General features: G+C 27.8%; 1 protein-coding gene across 1 annotated transcript in view; it reads right to left on the bottom strand.

Moving 5' to 3' along the window:
- Positions 1-18,297, bottom strand: part of LOC142320938 (protein eva-1 homolog C-like) — a 718,303-nt gene extending 700,006 nt beyond the window's left edge. Inside the window, exon 1 of the mRNA XM_075358924.1 lies at positions 18,236-18,297. The gene's annotated coding sequence lies outside the window, so the exon portion shown is untranslated. The remainder of the gene's footprint in view (positions 1-18,235) is intronic.
- Between the last annotated feature and the right edge of the window lie 467 nt (positions 18,298-18,764).

The following is an 18,764-nucleotide window of genomic DNA, read 5'->3' as shown; positions in this document are numbered from 1 at the left end:
AAATAAAGCATGCATGCTGTCACAGTGTGAAAAATGTCCAGGCACTAATGAACTACTCAAATTACTGCAAGACAGCTGGACTGATTTTGATTCTGAAATTATCTTCAAACAATGGGTTTCTGTTGAGCATTGTGAAATAACTACTCAAATTCTTCCATTTCAAGTGTACATAGATAAACTTACTGAAAATTTAAATAATCTGAAAGGCATCCATTTTGTTGCAAAGAAACAAGCTTGTTTTTTTTGAGGAAATTAGCTAATTTCCTCAACATTGAAAAGGAAAACTTGTTGGAGGGTGAATGTATTGTAATGAGAGACTTGTTTCAAAATTTTCCTTTTTTATACAGTAAAAGTCCATTCATATCACTGGTCAAAAATATGCCACAGTACATCCATTTCTCATAAAAAAGGAAGGAAACTTAAAAAGCCAAAGCTACTGTATGATTAGTGAGTACTTGAAGCAAAATACTACATCGTTTCTGCTACCAAAAACAAGTTATAAATAAAGTAAAAAAACTGTTACCACAAGTTAAACATTTTTAAATTTAGATGGAACCTCAGCCCAGTATAAAAACATCAAGAAGAATTTGAAATCGCAGCTGAATGGCATTTTTTTGCTTCATACCATGGAAAAGGACCATGTGATGGTATTGGTGGAATTGTAAAAATGACTGTGACTAAAGCAAGCCTTCAAAGGACAGTCAACAATCAAATTGTTACACCTTCTGAAATATACAATTATTGCAAAGACAATATTAAAAATATAACATTAATTCTTTGTTCTAATAAAGATGCTCAAGAGACTGAAGAATACCTCAGTTCTCATTATCAGGTAATCACAACAATCCCAGAAACAAGAACCCTTCACAATTATGTTCCAACAAATCAGAAATGTATTCCGAAATTCCGGGTGACCTCTGAATCAGAAAAATTTACGTTAGTATCGGTACACAAGAATATTAGTGTTTCCGATTGATTTATAGGTTTACCAAAGCCAAAATGTAAAAATTATGTCTGCTGCATATACGTTGGTAAGTGGTGGTTAGGCAAAGTCATTGAAGTCAAAATACATGAAAATGAAGAGGAATATCAAATACACTTTTTCAATCCGCAGGGTCCTGGTACTTCATCAAAGAAATCATTGAGAGATAATCAAACATGGGTTCAACTGGGAAATATTTTTAAGATTCTTACGCCATCAGAGCTTTTTCTATCAGTACTGGTAAAGAATACTCGAAAACTGAATGAGGACTTATCAGTTCCACTCAATAAATAAATGGCAGGAGCAAAATGTTATGTTAGTTAAGTTTTTTATCAAAAAGTGCAAGATTTATTCATAACTTCCATTAGCAGGAGTAAAATAAGGTAAAATGAATTGAACAACTTGTTAATGTATTTGAATTGTTTATCATTTGTAATTATTATTTATTCTTCTGTAATTGACTATTGATTATCAATTTATTCATTTTAATGAGTTTATTTGTAATTTTTATAATCTGAAAAAATACATAACATCAGTATTTTTGAATACGTTGTTTATGGTTAGAAGAAACGGTGTTTTTAGTGGTTTTGATGGCTTCATTACTCGTCAACCTCTTTGAGTAACAAAATAAATCTTACATAGTTTTAAATTACATAAAAATTACTTACTTCTTTAACCATTTCAGATTTTGTCTACCTGTCCCACATGTGGTATTTTAACCCAAAAATGAGTCATTTCAAAATCGTACAATTTGGCGGCCATTAATTTTAATGAAGGACACTCGGTAACAGTCCAATTTTTTTTTTCATAAGGACTACTAATACCTAAGAGTTAAAAGGTAAAAAAATAGGCCTGTTTCCTTAAGCCCTTCATAATTTATTTTGGGCCCCAAATTAAAAAAAAAGCAATTTGTAAACGTAAATTCAGTAAACATTACAAAATTTGGTTATGTAACAAAATAAATTTTGAGTGACTAAGATGAAGTTCTATCTTTACTCTTTCCAAAAAGTCCTGTATGATGTAAAATAAGAATGCTACAGCTCATACAAAAAGTGTCGAAAATTACTGTTTTTACCTGTTGGGGAGTTATAAAATAATCTATTACTCAAAAATAATTTTTTTTTTTAATATTAAAAAATATTTTTTGGCCAGTACAAGGTGGTTAGTTATCATATACCGAATATCATCAAAATCAAGAATAATGTTGCACTGATCATTTGTTGAATTAAGGTGGAATACCCCTAGTATAATTTAATCTATTTAGCTGTGCGCCGTGTCAAGTCGGCTTTATAACCTTTAATCTCGTCAGATGGTGTGTTGTGGAAATACGAGCGTTGAATATTGTTTGGAGATGTTCATATTCAAAGTATTAAATTTATTACTTATTGTATGAGGAGCTTTTTTTATGAAGAGAATTAACTCACGTTATTTTACCGTGATAAAAAACCACTATATTTATGAAGGTGAGGTATATACTCCTATATAAACGCAATTATATGTTGAAAAATTGTATTCCGTGCGCTGCGAGTAATGTTTTATGCGAAGACTGGTAATCTTGCGTTATATGGAGTTACTTCCGCGAGCCAGTCAAGCTGGTGATCAGGCGAGTTCTTAAAGCGTAAATCTTTCTAAGTTAAAGTCAGTGATCGAATAAATATTTTGAAGCACACGTAAACATTAAAATTACATTACTTTCATTAGTGAATTGAAAACTTCCAGCGGGGAGTATTTTGGTGCCCAAGCATTAATGTTAAAATTAAGTTTTGATAATATGCCAATTATTTTAGTTGATTGTCGAAATTTCCGTCTCAAAAGCATAACTTCATACCTAAATATACTTTTAAAAAATACTGTTCTGTAGACAGTCAGCAGATCAAACAACTTTAAGATTTTTTAAGCCTATAATTCGTAAATTATCCATCTTAAAATATTATTGATATGTTCCGTCTGCTCCTTTTATTAAAGTAGTAATCCATTCTAGATTGTGGATACCGGTTTTCTTTGGTGATTAGGCTTCAATTAACTACACATCTCAGGACCTGAGACTGTACAAGACTGCACTTCATTTACACTCATACAGACCATCTTCTGAAGTAATACCTTACGTTGGTTCCGGAAACAAGGAATTATCCAATATAATTCCTAGTTATTTAGTGAAGGAACTGTCTTATATGATTAGAAAGAAGAATATTGTTTGGAGTTTATTATTAACTTACACTCCGGAGGTGATAGACCAAGTTAAATTTGAGAGAAGAGTTAATTTTGTCTTCTCCACGTTTAATTTTTTACAAATAATTTACAAACTGGTATAATTTAGGATTAATAATGGAACGAGCTGTTTGATAAGCGTTTTAACTACTCTCTAAAAAAATGATAAGTGACGTTGCCCGAATCTATTATACAGTGCGTTTGAAACTACATAAACACCGTTAAATGTTGAGTGAAAAATGTTACACCTATAGGAATTTTAACTTACAATTTTTCGTATGAAAATAGAGACGTCATTTTATTTATGAAAATAAATATTTTAAAATGGGAGTATTAATTTATAGAATATTTAATGTACTTCAAGTCTAGAAAGTCTTAGATCGAGTGTAATAATCGTCTATCTATCATATGATAAGCGTTCCTGCTATTCGTATTTTCAATATTGAAAGACCTAAGCATTTGTGAAATGGTATAAAAAGTGGAACTGAGCATATGTGGAATATTAGTTAAAAATATTTTTATTATGAAGAATGGTCACATCTAAGTTATTTGTATATCAAATTTCATTGCAAGATAAAAGCAGCATCAAAACACTATTACTTTTTTAAGCTCAAAATATTATTTTTACTTCCTTGTATAAAGTAAAGGAAGTATTGTGATCGCAAAACATTTCGGTTTTCAGATTTCAACGGAAATACGTATTTTGACCATCCCTGAATCCATTTCGACTAGAATCGGCGTGACGTCTGTACGTACGTGTGTATGTATCTCGCATAACTCAAAAACGATTAGCCGTAGGTTGTTGAAATTTTGAATTTAAGACTGTTGTAATATCTGTTTCTGCACCTCCCCTTTTGATTGTAATCGACTGAACCAAAACTGTCCCAAAACTTTTCTTAACTACAGTAATAAGCTCTCATTGAGAGCTATTCAACGATTTATCATAAGTGGTACTTATTTTCATAGGTTCCAGAGTTATAGCCAAATAAAAGTTTAATTAATGAAATATTTGAATCTTAGGGGAAGGCACATCGGTTCGAATCAGACTTCATCTTCTTTCTTTTTTTTTTTAATTTTTTTTTCTAATTTAAATATGATTTATTAATAATAATTATTTACCTCTCATTGGAAAAAAAATTTTACGATGAATAATAATTCAATAATAACACAAAAAAATAATATGAAAAAATATGAGAAGTTTTTAATGAAATAAAATTTTATGTGTTTTCCACTTTAAAAAAATGTGAACATGTAATTTAATAGGCGTACAAGGAAGTCATGTGTTGTCCACATCAAATTTTTTACTCTGACTTTTAAAATACTTTCACTTGATTTCGATAAATATCTTATTGCGTAAAATATATTTTTTCAACTAATGACAATTTTCATAAAATTATTGGGATTTTTTTTAGACTAAAGTGCTAAAAATATTATCATTTGCATTTTTCTAATATTGATCGACTGTTATTATTGAATACTCAAAGATGGTTCTGAATGACAAAAAAACATTTTTTTTTCCATTTGCAGGCAGTAAAATTTGTTGTGATCTCAACAGACAAGATCTCCGAGGCGCAGTGGTAGCGTTTCGGCCTTTCATCCGGAGGTCCCGAGTTTGAATCCTGATCCGGCAATGCATTTTTCATACACTAAAAAATGCCATTTTCATATCCCATGTGCAAGTTTTAGGTTTATGGGTTGATATCACAAGAAAAAAAAAATGAATTATAAAAATACTTTGATGACGATCCTAAATTAAATTAAATTAAAAATAAGACAATGGCTCATTACATCTAAAAATTGATAAGTTGTTAAATTTGATGTAATAAAAGTTTTATATTACTTATATTATTAGTCTAGGGAAAAAAGTATTATTATGGCATTTAGCCTACCAGGTAAAACAATAATCAAGAAAAACTGTGATAAAACTTAAGTTTAAGTTGTTAATAGACAACTTTTTAAAAGGTGTTTTAAAAGACACCTTTCCATTACTTTTTAAAAAATATATATTTAATTTAAAAACATTGATATGGACACCACAAGACTAATTTGTACGCCTATTAAATTACATATACACAATTTTTTTGTGAAACTATAATTGTGAAACTAATGAAAATAAGTACAACTTATATCATTGAAAACCTTTCAATGAGGGTTTATTACTGTAGTTAAGAAAAAGGCCAAAATCCAAACCTTTTGGATTTTGGGCGCTTTTGGTCCAGTCGATCGCAATCAAAAGGGGTGGTACACAACAAGATGATAGAAAAGTCCTAAATTAAAAATTTCAAAATCATATGGCTAATAGTTTTTGAGTTATGCGAAAAACATACGTACTTATGTACGTACAGACGTCACGCCGAAACTAGTCAACATGGATCAGGGATGGTCAAAATGAATATTTCCGTTAAAATCTGAAAATCTAAATTTTTCGCGATTCCAATACTTCTTTTACATCATACAAGGAAATAAAAATAGAGTAAATAATTAAATACTTCCATCTTTTACTTCCTTGTACGAAGTAAAGGAAGTATTGTGATCGCGAAAAATTTCGGTCTTCAGATTTCAACGGAAATATCCATTTTTACCATCCCTGACTCGATTTTGACTAGTTTCGGCGTGACATCTGTACTTACGTATGTATCTAGCGTAACTCAAATACGATTAGCTGTAGGATGTTGAAATTTTGGATTTAGGACTGATGTAACATCTAGTTGTGCATCTCCTCTTTTGATTGCAATCGACTGGACTAAACTTGTCCAAAAAAGCCCAAAATCCAAAACTTAGATTTTGTACTTTTTCTTAACTGCAGTATTAACCCCTCATTATGAGCTATTCAAGGATATATCTTTAGTGGTACTTATTTTCATTGGTTCCAATGTTATAGCCAAATAAAATTTTAATTAATGAAATATTTGAAATCTTTCAAGGAGAAAGCACATCGGTTCAAATCCGACTTCATCTTAGTTTTTTAACTTTTTTTAATTTAAATATATTGATGTATTAATAATTATTAACCTCCGATTGTAAAAAATGTTTTACAAAAAGTAATAATTCAATAAAAGCAATTAAAAAAAAATATGAAAAAATTCAGAAGTTATTATTAATCAAATAAAATTTTATGCACTTTTCATTTAAAAACAAAAATGTGTATAGATAATTTATAAGCAGACAAGGGAGTCATGTAGTGTCCACATCAGATTTTTTTAATTAGAAAACTTAAAAAATGAGAATTGCGGAAAATGTAAATAAACAAAACAAGTTTTTTACTTAAAGTTTTCAAACAAAATTATTGCATGTTAATTTGTTATTACCATAAGCCGAATAAAGGTTAAACATGATTTGTTACATTAATTATTTTTTTAAATTATTTATTTACAGTATAAAAATTCACCTGGAAAGAATAACACCGAATGAAAGATTTAGTTAATGAAGTCAAATAATTAGAGCAAATATATAGTTACCAGCACAGTAGGCTATGCTTCATCGGAATTTAGTATAGAAATTAAATACAAAACAAAATTTAAACATTAAGACTGTAGAGAGTTAAGTTTATAATCTCGTTCACTGTTATAAAGTAAATTACTTTGCCGCTACTGCAATCTGTAGTAGTTACTGGTACTATAAATTTTTTGTATAAATTTAATGTATGTTTGAAATATATTTTGAATAATTAAATTAAAAATATTATTTCCCTAATCCAGCGATCATGTGTTCGAATCCAACTTGATCATTAATTATATATTTGTTGTGTTTTTTCCTCTAGAAAAAGGAATTTTAATTTTTTTATGATTTATTTACTTCAGAATGAATATTTATTATCTCTAACGTAATCAGCGAAATAATATTTCTATTTATTATATTTATTTGTTTGTAGTTGTTCCTAAATCCGTATTTTATTTTATTTTTTCATGTATATTTATAATTCTTTATAGCTTTTCTGTCCATACTTTATTTTATAAATCCTGCTGTGCGATAAATATTATAATTAGATTCGTTATTATCTAGGTTTATCTATGTTTTAATTGTTAATTTTGAAGGTAATTTTATAATAGTTATTTTTTTTAATACTTATACCTGATAATATTCTAATTTAATACACTAATTACAGTTAAGAAAATTTTCTCTATTATTACTACCAATAAAATGAAACAGCAAAAATATTTTTTTTTGAATTTTTAAATTTCATAGCATTCAAAATAGAAGGTAAAATGTTTATTTTTGGTTAATTTTGCCTGTAGTAGTCTGGAAATTATGAAAAACTACATAATTTTTTTATACTTGTTAAAAATCTTTCGTACACTATTTTAATTATATTTTTAAGCCGAATAATAGATTTCTAGCTTAAACCTTTTAACTAAATACTCAAATTCATGAATATCAATAAACAGATTTCAATTAAACAGTGACAATTTCTTTCAGATAAAAAACAGAATTTTAACTTAGCTACTGGGAATTTTGGAATAATTTTTTTTTTATTAGATATGTTCTCGATTATTCAAACATATTTTTAGTATTACCCGGGAGACGAGGCCTATTTTGTGTACTCAACTGTTGTACCAAGTTTCCCTTAGGCTCTGAATGCAGTGTAATCCACTCATCCACCATACCATCGTTCCTTTTCATACTAAAGCTTTTGATAAATGTTTTCAGACGAAAAAATTTAGTTGGATCAAATAGAAGAATCTACTTTAGTTTTTTTTATAATATTTTTTACCTAAATTTTCCTTCTAAAGTTTGAAGTTAAATATTTAAAAACAAAATTTTTTATAAAAATGTAATATACATATAGATAAAATTTTGGAAAATAATTCGCTTTACAGAAACCGGCAGAAAACTGTATGTGTTTTATAAAATGTATAATTTTTTTATTAAAATTTATTTTAAAATTATTTATTTATGAAAAAACTCTCGATAACTCGCTTAATATATTTTTCAGTTTTTCGATTAATTAGAAAATGAAAATGAAAATCTTTAGATAAATGAAAAAATTGAAAAAAATTGTAGAAAATTTATAAATTTAAAAAATTTTAGAAAAAGATTTTATATAAAAAACATTTGGTTCTTTAGAAAAAGTAAGCAAACGAATAATATATTTTAATTGATAACCTATATAGTGTTAAAATAAAACAGACCAGCGAAATTTGAACCTTGAAACCAGGCAAGAATGTCTCCAGTATTAAGGTAATATAACAGAATTTTAACTTAGCTATTAGGGATTTTGGAATATAATTCTTTTATTAAATATCAATTCGATTATTAAAACAATATTTTTAATTAGTGGATATTATTATTCGGGAAAGAAGGAGAAAAGAAAGACTATTTCCTCACTCCCTAAAACGGAAATAAAAGTGGATGTAAGCCGATTTTTTAAAACCAGCGTATCTTGGCTCAGTTGGGACGAAACATTGAACTTTACAGGAAATTTATTTTGTTAGTATTCAGAAACGATTAGAATATAAAATCACCTCTAAGAGAGTTAAACGGATATACTACAATCAGCTAAACCACATGTATCTTCTAAACATATTATAATTAAAGCTTAAAATTTATCAAAAATAATAATTACAATAGTCCATGAAAATCAAAGTTAGGATTAAAATTTAAACACACTGTTATCAAAGGAATTAAAAATGGATTTCACAATGCACGTGTATTTTTACAATATAACTGTGATAAAACCTATAACTTGGCTCTAAAAATAAATAATACTGCCTGAAAAACATTGGGGAGTACAGCGTCATATGTCTCTTAAGGTGGCGTCGGCATACACCTCGGTCCTGACTGAGGCGGTGCTGATGGTTACTGGGATGCCACCACTTCAACAGCTGATGGCGGCTCGTGCGCAAGTTTATCAGGGTGTGGGTAACGACGACACCAACGCAACTGTCTACAAGGATTGGCAAGCTACGTTGGATGCGTCCACGACAGAGAAGTGAACGCATCGTCTGATTACGCACATTGAGCCGTGAGCCGAGAGGAAGTTTGGCGAACACGGATTCTGGTTGACACAATTTCTGAGCGGCCATGGGGTCTTTTCTTCAACCCTGTACGGACGAAAAAGAGCTGAAGACCCCTTCTGCCCCTACTGTCAGGACTTAGATACTACGGAGCACGTGATATTCTAGTGCCCGTGGTGGGACGAGGAACGTCGCGACTGTGCTGCTGTAACTGGACATCTCGAGGTAGGGAACATCGGTGGAACGATGTTATGCAGTCCGCTGGACTTCAACACAGTGACGGGTTTTGTGCCGGGAATACTTCAAATGAAATATCAGAAAGCGAAGGGGGTGAGGGACAGCTTCGTACGGAGCTGCCGTTCGCCCGTGCTTGCACGGGTGGGCGGTGGTGATGAAGTGCGGGGACACTCGAGCCCCTGAGCTAGAAGACTGAGTCCCGGCGGGGCCGTCTCTTCGGCGAAGCACAAAGGACTGAGTTCCGGTTCCGGTTACCGAGTTCCGGATGGAGGTTGGGAACAGCTTAGCCGGGCATGGCGTTTCCCTCACCTGGCGGCTAGAGGTGAAGGCACCTCCCGGAACCGTGTTTATGCTTAATTGGGGTCTGGTTCCGGGAAGCAGGGTTAAAAAAAAAGTAGAGGATAAAAAATATTTCCACCCTAAAGTTAAGAAAAATTTCAAATTTACTCAATACGATAATGGTTACATGTGAAAAAAATTCTTACAACAAACCTCATCTTCTTACAATTGCAGCAATATTTTGGTCATCCCTTTTCGTAAAGGTTTGTCAAAAATTGTTTCAGAAAAACGTTTTAGGTAATGTTTAGTGGACTAACGATCACTTTAAACCGATTCGATACTGCGCCTATTAAGGGAGGTGTGATTTTTGTTGTCTTCGAAACCCCATTTTTCCACCCCCTGAGCCAATGGTTGGTGATATCAAAAAAATTTACCTAAATAAGTTTTAAGCCCTTATCCATAATATAGTAGGAACTTTAAACGAATTCGATATTTTACTTAATAAGAAAATTATAGCGATATTTTGTTTTTTTAAAGCCCCTCATTTTAACCCCATGGTCCGATTTTGTCCATTAACAAACTCGATCGAGATTTTGGTTTGTTATATGTTTATTTTGGTTTGTTTTATTATAATTTCGTTCATAACTTTTTTGACCCGTTCAGGCAAATACTGGCATATTTCCTTTTTTTAAGGATTGGAATTATACATCAACCCATTCTTGACATAATCTATATATGAATTATGAGTATTACGTATCGATAAGACTTTTTTATTATATAGACATTTTCATCCGATATAAAGATTTACTCCTTTCATTGATATGATTTATGACTTGCTAGCTCAACTTTCTACTATTATATCTACCTAATAATGAAACTTTCATCAAGAAAGGGGCAGAAGACCTTGTCAATATATTTTTCTCTTTTTTTATTGTAAATATTAGTGTTTCTCTGTAAATTTTATCTAAAATTTATCGTAAATGGAAAAAATATTTAATCGGTTTATTGAAAAGAAACTGTTGGTCAAAGAAAAATATTAACATGATACTGATTAAATTAGGTTAAGTTAAAATGTGATTATTTTCTAGGGTTCTTTTGTTAAACAAAAAAAAAGAATAAAAAAACAATTTTAATTCAACAAAACCCGAGTCAATGTTATCGTCCTGAAACTACTAAATAAAACAATATAATGAAAATACTTAAAAATAAAACATTATAGTAGTGGTAAATAAATAAACAATACACAAAACCAAAAGAAAATAATTATAAAATAAAATAAAAATTGCATCGCCTTCAAAAAACTAAAATATTTTTTTTTAATTAAAATAATTCATCGCACTGAAAAAGAAAAAAATATTTTCCATTACGCCGTCAATACAGTTTTCTTATTTTTTAAAGTAGGTGTCAAATTATAAATAAACTAAAAGTGCACAAGATAAGAATTACGAAATTTATGATAGTCAAGCATTAACTGAAAATATTCAAGGCAACTAATTATGATACACAGGTGTATTCAATAGTAGAAATTAACATGAGAAATAATATACATTGCTTTTCAGTTAATGTTGTATAATATTCTAAGATTGCATTGAGGTCATAGTGAAAAAATCATTCATCTTTTCCTTTCCCATCTAATATTTTCTATTTGCAGTCGGTTCAATGTTTTCAACATTTTTTTATTTTATTCTTTTTAGTTTTGTAACTTTGTCAAAGCGGAAATATGGAAAGGCCTACAAAAGAGACTCCTCGTAAGAGTGAAGAACGTTCTCTTAAAGCAAAGCAGGCTCGGTCAAAAAGGATTTTAAGAATCAAAGAAAAGATACAAATAATCGCAGTGATTATGTATCAATGACTACTCCATACTACTTTCTTAACAAAAAAAACCTTACCAAACCACCACTTTCGCTCCATAATTTGTTTCTTCAAAATTTCAATACAGTCTCATTGAATCACTGGAGCCATAAATCAGAGAAAAATTGTCCTCTCTTGAAAATAAGTCGTTTCTGAACATACGTTTTTACGAATATTTACATTATTTTAATTAGAGAAATAATTTTGGAACATTTCGTATACGGAGAAATTAAAAATACATCTCAATTTTATATATTTAATCTTTGTCATTTCATTTAATTTTAAAATAATATATATGTCATAATATAATTATATCTAAGTTAAATTATTATTTATTTTAAAAAATTTTATATTTTTTGAATATTGTATCTTATTTATCATATACGACAAAGTCATCTAAATAATTATAACTGACTAAATCGGAGTTATTCACCCAATACCTTTTTTTAATGGTTCAGTAGCACTCGGTAGGGGTGTGGGACCACAGTGTGGAATTATCCTGCGATGTTAAAAAATAATGTTCAACGAAATTGAAAAGTTATACCCGCATAAATAAATAAAAAAATAGGTACAGGTAAAATTGAGAACTACCCTTTATTGAAATCGGTTAAAAATGAAATAATCATAGTAATTATGGTTTTATAATAAACATTTACAGTATAATAATATATTCATAAACAAATAGAATATTAAGTAATATAAGAGTTGTTACAGAAAAAAATGTAAAAAAAGATAAATGAAAAGTAACGTACAAAATTCATCCGATTAAAAGTACAGAAGGCCTGAATATAATCTTAAAACGTAAAAATTATATATAGTTAATAATAACGCTAACTTATTGAATTTATTGTTCGGAGAGAAATTTAGTTTAAAAATGAGTATGAATAAAACAAAGTTACTGGCATATGACAAAAAATTGGAATGGGAAATTAAATATTACAATCGAGAAACATAACGTGTTACAAGTCATAGAATTTTGTTATTTACACAGCAAAATTACAAAGGATATATGAAATATTGTTGACATCAAAAGCAAATGGTATAAGCAAAAAGAGAGTGTTCACAAAGTAAAACAAAAATCTGTTAGTATAAAATACAGAATTAAAATAAATAGGTAATACAGGAAAAGCAAAAAGGAAAAGAATAGAAGCCTTTGAAATGTGGTGTTATTGGAAGGTAATGAAAATTAACTGACTCGATAAAATACAGAATTATGATGAAAGTTAGAAGATTGATAAAATTCAAAACGAGAATTCTTTAAAAGAATATCAGAGGAGAAAAGGAATTGTCGGACCACAAATTAACACAACATAAAAATATGATTTTATTTAATTTGCTACTATAAGGATTTCCAAAGGGAAAGCTGTACATGTATATAAATATTCGGATCATATGTTGTAAAACTAATGATTTAAACTAAAATAAATTTTTTATTGTTAAAAGATTAAACCAGAAAAAACAGCATCAAATTAGTCAACTAATCAATAAACTTTAAAATACAAAAAATTGATTTATATAAATTCAAATTTATTTTGAATTAAAATATAAACGATTCAGCCAATAAAATGACTGCTTGGTTTTTCATTTGAGACAAAGAACTCAAAAGATTTTTGGAACAAAAAAATAAAACCTATTTTTATAATGAAAAGTTAGATTAAACGTTGAAGTTTAGTTATAATACGTCATTAGTTATATGATACGTTACAGGCTTAACATTTTTTATAATTACATCATCTTTCCTTATATTTCTTCATAAAAGCAACAAAATCGCGTGATGAATTATTCACCTACGATAAAAAATAAATAAAAAAACAACATCCTTTTTAGAACCAAACTTGAACATAAAGACAATAAAAAAATAAACAAACAATACTTTGTAAAAAGAATTAAAAACGAATCTGCACGACAAAAAAAATACAAACAGGAAGTAGTTTTCAACAAAAAAAAATTAATTTAAAAGACAGTTATTATATTGTTATTATAATGGAATATTTTTTTTTTAAGTTTCAATCACCAGAAATCGAAGTCCGAACCGTTGACAGGAACATTTTTATACAAACCCATGTATAAACGACATACAATTAAAATTGCCCCTTCTAGAATTTCTAAAAGATGCGACGTCTTTTGTCCTATTTATCATGCTTAATAATATTGAAATGAATAATTGTATTTAGTATTTTTAATATTAATACTTTGCAGACTTCATAGAGTAATAATTCTGACAAAAAAATTTAATGTTTGAAAATATGTAAAGAAATGCGTCAATATTTTTCGCATTAAGGTTTAAAAAAAAGATAAAGAAAAATAAGGGAAATTTTTTTAATATATTTAATTATTCTTAGTAATTATCCACGACTTTATGATTAAGCATTTTTGTTTTAAAAACGTCAGTAAACCAGAAATGTGATTTATTTTAACTCTGGCTATTAAAAAAAAATTACTCAAGCGATCTAAAACTCCCGCTTGACTACATTATGTACTCTACTCGCGTACACGCGCGCGTGTGTCTGTGTGTGAAGTTTATATAGTAAAGAGAGTTATTTATTTTAAATTTATTGATTTAAAAACTCATTCTTTCCTCTGTATAAAGACTTCCTAATTAATATCTCTAAAATGGCAGCTACTAATGTGATGATGCAGTTTAAATTGCAAACAAAATTTATTTCAAAATAATTGTAAATATTCCCAGCAGAAGTTAAAATTATAAAGAAAATTGTGTTTGTAAACAATCAACAAAAGAAAACTCAATGTATTGATTATTTGTAAAATAAATTCAACTTATAAAATAAAAGAGATAAAATATTGACTTTTATTTTCTAAAACCGCACAGGACTGTGACGATGAATTTGAAACTAAATTCAAGAAATTTCAAAAAATGTTCAGTATCTCGTCTTTACTCCAGAAGTTTCTATATTCGAATCCTAGCCAGGCTTGGTATTTTTTCACATACTAAAAAATTCATCTTTTCATTAAAAAACAACTACAAACAGGTTAAGGTTGGTGTTATAATTGAATATAGAGCCGAATTTTCGTTGTGATAAACAATAACAAATTACTTTCAATTACAAATTCATGTTTATGCATCTTAGGTTTATGCATTTTTTCCGGTTTTGGATTTAAAATAGATTATGTGTGTTCACGCGCGTTTGTTATTTTGGTCGAAATTATTTCAGACTGTTGTTTTTGAAATATATTTACGTTAATTAAAATCTAATTTTTTTAAGAGAAATCTGTTTTTTCCCAACTTCCTGTTATTATTCTTAATTATGTAAAAAATTTTCAAATTGTTGTTTTTAGTTACTTGTAACACCTTTTATTAACTTTTTAATTGTTTGATTTCTAGAAGTTGAATGAATATATAAATTATTTATTCTGAACAGTACATCCGAATACAATACATAGATTCAGTCAGGAGTAGATAGGTGGACTACTTCCACGAATAAAAATAACGATGATAACGCGAAAGCCTTTTCTGCCTAGAAAAACCAAAAAATAAAACGTTTAAAAATAAGGAATTGCCTGCGTGGGATTAAGAGAAATTTTCGTAAAACCTTGATTAGAGTAGCATCAAAAGTAAACACTTAATTATAAAATAAAAAAATAGAAATAATTATCAGTATTAATAATTAAAAATAATAAATACAAAAAACAATAAATTAAATATTAAGGATATTAAAAAAAATTATAAACAATAATCTTCAATAAAATCAGCTAATCTCGAAGTTGAGAGTTCTTAGGTTCAAATCCGAGTAAGGGTAGTTGCTTTTATTCTGATTTGAAAACTAGATTGTGGATATCGGTATTCTTTGGTGGTTGGGGTTCAATTAAGTACACTTCTCAGGAATTTCGGTCTGAGTCTGTTAAAGACTTTACGTTTACTAGTATATTTACATTTATACTGCAGTAGCTAATGACTTTAATTGTTGATGAGACTATTAATAAAAAGATATCACAAAAAAATATAAAATAATTACAATTAAAAGGCGTAATAAAATTATTTCATCACATAATATTTGTGCTTATTAAACGTAAATGTAGATAATGTTTGAATAAATTGACGCAGAAAATATTCTTTATTAATACTTATATATTTGATAGGTTAAATTTTGCAATTCATCTTAACTATTTTTATAAATATTCTCATGATTACATCGACTAAATTAGGTATTTTTTTAAATTTTTATATCTGTATTTCATGCTGAATTTGTTATAAACCCCTATACTTAAATAAATTAATTTCTGAAAACTTGTATTTAAACACTATTATTTGATGTATCACGCAATAAGTTCAAATTGTTTTAGTTTTTAAAACTGAAAAAAAAGAAGTTATTTAATGCCTTCTATATTACTTTATGAAAAGTTTTGTTATTCCATATCACTCGAACAATTTTGATTTTTGAATAATTTTTTTGGTTTGTATATAATTATAGGCAAATGACAATAAAGTACTGCATAACAATAAACAAAATGAAACTTTATCAAAATCATACCGATAGTTTTTCAGGATTTAGATTTTAACGAATGAACTTTAAATTTATATAAACTATACGGCTCATAAAATTGAATTTTTGTTAAATTTAAATCTTAGATTCAGTTTATTAAACAGATTTAATTTAAAAATATAAATATGCCTGTAGTCGTAGAACTTGTAAGTTATTTCAGTCTGTTTTACATTCAGATAACATACTAAGAATCTGAATTAAACTGTTCGGTGTGAGTCATTTTCTAATTCAGCCTCTATAAACTTCAAAACTTTAAGTAACGTTGAATTTCACTGTTGATTATTTTAGATTCATGTAATTAATTTACATTTTTACGTTAAGGTTAAAGCAATATTTTTTAACGTACGTTCTTTATTAACAATCTTTTAATTTTCTTATGAAAATTAGTAAGAGTTTATAATACACACATATTCACGTATCAGTAGAAAGCAGAAAGTTTTAAAAAAAATTATTTTATTAATAATTTGGTATTTTTCTGTGTATTGAAACAGTAATAAACTATTATTTTTATTTTTTATTTTTTTATAGAATTAAAGTATTTTTAAGTTATTAAATGCGCTTGAAAAAGAAAATATTACGAATTATATATATATATATATATATATATATATATATATATATGTTATTAATAATAGCTTTACTGACATCCTTAAAAAAACAAAAGCTTTTCTTGAAAGAGGTAATTGACGGAATGAATGAGTTTTTTCACTGTTGCGCTGTTGCAATAGTGCAGCAGTGAATGCATTCATCTATCCACCAAAGAACCAATCTGTGTAAACGTTTAAAACTGAATTTTTGTATTTATATATCCAATAATACCCTCTTTTCATTATATAATTATCTTTTCAATAATAAATAAAATAAAATAATTTTTTTTCTAATAATCCTGTTTGAATTACATTTTTCGCACACTATGCAAATATAGTAAAACTGATGGATGATTAACATAAAGTTAAGTAGAACAAATAGTTTAACTTAAAATGTTTATAGAGTTATACTTTCTGATAATTAATCTTTTTTGTGCACGTTTCTTCTAAGTATGAATTATGCTAAATTAAAAATAATAGAATATTAATTAAAACCAATAAAATTTGTATATAAACTTCCTGGAGATTTGTTCTCAAATTGTTAAACGGCATTCCCAATCTTTGTAGTAAAACAATTTTTTTATCTTACACATTTTGAATTTTAGAATAAATATTTAGATCAAAATAAATGAAAATGACATTTAATTAATAATTTTCATAGGATTTTTTTTCGACGAAATCAATAAAATTCTCCTTGTGATAACAGAAAAAAGTATTTGGTGGAGGAACGTCGGTAAAACTTACTGATTATTTTTTTATTCAAATTTTTATTATAAAGTTTATCGCAAAAAATGTTGATTTGAAATTATTACTTAAGAAAACTTTTCATTAGAATTAGTTGTTAATCATAACCTTTCAAAGTACTTATTTGAGGGAATGTTATTCATCAAAAATTAACTAAAATAAAAATATAATCCATGTTTTAGATATATTATTCTAAAATTTTTCGATTATAAAACTAAATTAAAGTTATACAATATAATTTTATTACACATAAAAGTATTGTTTAATAGATAATATTTACCTGATCGAGATCAATTAGAGTACTTTGAGAAACGTTTGTGTTACGAGAAACGTAATTATGGTAGAAAAAAGTTTCATTAGCTGATAACTTCTATCTTTGAAGTATTACTTGATATTTAGCCTCTACATAATGTAATATTCTCTTCTCTGTAATCGTATTTAATAACGTAAAAATGCTTTAACTGTATAAAAACGGATTAAAAAATAGTTTTATACTATTTCAAAACACGGGAAAATGCTATACTAGTAAAATAAAAAGGTTTTAACTTTCCGCTTTACTAAATTTATTAAACTCTTATTTACATCTCCTTCTGATACATATGTGTGTGTTTTAAACTCCTACTGATTTTCATATATCAAATTAAATCTTTAACATGTCATTTGCACAGTTTTATCATTTTTTATTTGTTGAAAAACAAGTTACAAATGTTTTTTTAAGTAATTATTAAACAAACTAAACATAATCAACAAAGACACGTGTGTAAAAAAGTTTTGGATCTAACTGATGGATTTATTTAACTTAATTTTTAATATCTTTTTCGGAAATTGTGTATTTGAAAGCATTTATTTATCATATTATTTTTTTTTGTTTATTTTTTTAAATTTTTTTACCTTAATCCCAATCAGACGTTGTCATGGTAACCAGCATCAGACGCACACACGACACCTTACCCGACCGTACTGGAGCCCACCCAAATCCTTTATCAGAAAATTTCCCTTTTTAAATCAAAAATATCCCCGTATCTTACTGATTTTCCCGATTATAATTTATGAAAAATTATTATTATATTCCGGCTCGTAAAGAAAATCTAAGTTATCACGCATATCTTTATATGAATGAACTTAAGTCGTCTTTTTCCCTTTTATTATGTAGTATAATAGATTTTATGTTTTATTTAAAAATCGAAATTAATAATGAAAAAATTAATAATTAGAGTTTATTAACCTTTAATAAATTTACAATCTATCACCTAAATCAGCAATCCCATTAAATTATGAATAAATGAATATTCTCAACAAATCATAAAGACATCGGAATCCTATATTGGACTATGAGCAAGAATATTAGGAACAATAAGAAGAATAGTTACGTAATTAATTACCTACCTTTTCTTACGGTAGTTTTTATTATGGAATACCG

The sequence above is a fragment of the Lycorma delicatula genome, chromosome 3 (genome assembly GCF_047948215.1).
Source record: "Lycorma delicatula isolate Av1 chromosome 3, ASM4794821v1, whole genome shotgun sequence".
Taxonomy (NCBI): domain Eukaryota; kingdom Metazoa; phylum Arthropoda; class Insecta; order Hemiptera; family Fulgoridae; genus Lycorma; species Lycorma delicatula.
This window is presented reverse-complemented; position numbering and strand designations above follow the sequence as displayed.